Here is a 1,791-nt window from a genome sequence, read left to right as displayed (position 1 = left end):
TCAACATCACCAATATTCTCAAATCATGTAGACAGAACTGCCTCGGGGTCAGAAATGCTTGTTTCAGAACAAGGAAAGTTGGGGCAAACTAATAAATTGATTGCCTGATAGCACGAAGCTAAGAGGTTAGTTTCATGCATCTCAATAGAAATACTCAAAGTCTGTTGGGTAAAGCTCTATCTTTTCTGACCAATGCTGGGAGGAGTATTATCAGGTTTGTCTCTGTGACTCTTCTTTTCTTACTCTTCCAAAGTTGACGGACACATTCTCTCAAACTAGCTACTGTGAAGACTTGCTAGATGGGAATTGAAATGTGCACACCTGTGTTCTGACCCATTGTGAGTTGCTTTTGCAGTTCAGCAGTGCAATTTGCCTTATCCTCAAGTGCTTGTTTGTATCTAAATATAGTCCTTAAGTACTTACCACATAAAATTTCCCACATTACTCTTACTTCCTACTTTGTAAATGAGTTTTCAAAGGAATTATAATAATCCCCATGTATATTGATTTCATCAAGGTTTTGACAGAGTGTTGTGGTGGGAAAATGTGAGCCAGCCAGTGGAACCATTATTGCTTTTTTGCCTTTTAACTCTTCTTGTTCTTTGAAGTATACAAATAATGCACAAATAAATTCATTATACAAAATCCTAACAATACATACGTATACAGAGTAAAATTTAAAAGTTGTCCTTGACACTCTTCCTATTTTTACTCTCTCCAGGGATGTCCACTGTTTGTCCTCTACTTTTGTATATATATAATATTTGAGTTTATTAATTATAATTCAGTATCTCTGCTTATGTATCTCTGTTTAATCTATCAGTTTCTGAAAGAGGTGTGTTAAAATAAACTATTAATTGTTGATTTATATATTTCTTCTCACATTTCTGTTAGCTGTTGGTTGATGGATTTTTGAGGCTGCGTTAATAGGTGCAAAAATATGTTTATAATGATTAAGTTTTCTTGTTCTGTTGTTCCTCTTATCATTTAGCAAATCACACAACCCAGCTTTCTTCTCCAGAAGTTGGAAAATGAACATGAGGGCAAAATTGAAGAAATGAGAAGGAAGAAAATAAAAATGATAAGGCTAAAAATTAGTGAAATGGAGACTTTGAAAGAATAGGGATTCACACTCATTAGGATGGCAATTATAAAACAAAAACAAGACAGAAAACGATAAGTGTTGCAGAGGATGTGGAGAAATTGGAACTCTTGTGCACTGCTGGTCGTAATGTAAAGTGGTGTAGTTACTATGAAAAACAGTATAGCAGTTCCTTGAAAAATTAAAAATAGAATTATCGTATGATCCAACAAATTCATTTCTGGGTATATACCTGAAAAAATCAAAAGCAGGACCTCAGAGAGATATTTGTACAACTAATGTTCATAGCAGCATTATCCACAGTAGCCCAAAGGTGGAAATTACCCAAATAACCAATCGACCGATGAATGGATAAACCAAATGTGATAAATACATACAATGGAATATTATTTCACAAAAAATGACAAATACTGTATGATTTTACTCATATGAAGTACTTAGAATAGCCAAATTCTAAGTACTTTCTAAGAGACAGAAAGTTCAGGGGTGCTGGGGTAGGGGAAATAGGGAGTTATTGTTTAACAAGTATGGAATTTCGGTTTTGCAATATGAAAAATGGTCTGTGGATGGATGGCAGTGATGTTTGCACAGCAATGTGAATATACTTAATGCCACTTAACTGTATACTTAAAAATGGTACATTTTTATCATAATTTTTAATAAATAAATAATTTTTAAAGCTGCAGAAT

The sequence above is a fragment of the Phocoena phocoena genome, chromosome 14, assembly GCF_963924675.1.
Source record: "Phocoena phocoena chromosome 14, mPhoPho1.1, whole genome shotgun sequence".
NCBI lineage: Eukaryota > Metazoa > Chordata > Mammalia > Artiodactyla > Phocoenidae > Phocoena > Phocoena phocoena.
This window is presented reverse-complemented; position numbering follows the sequence as displayed.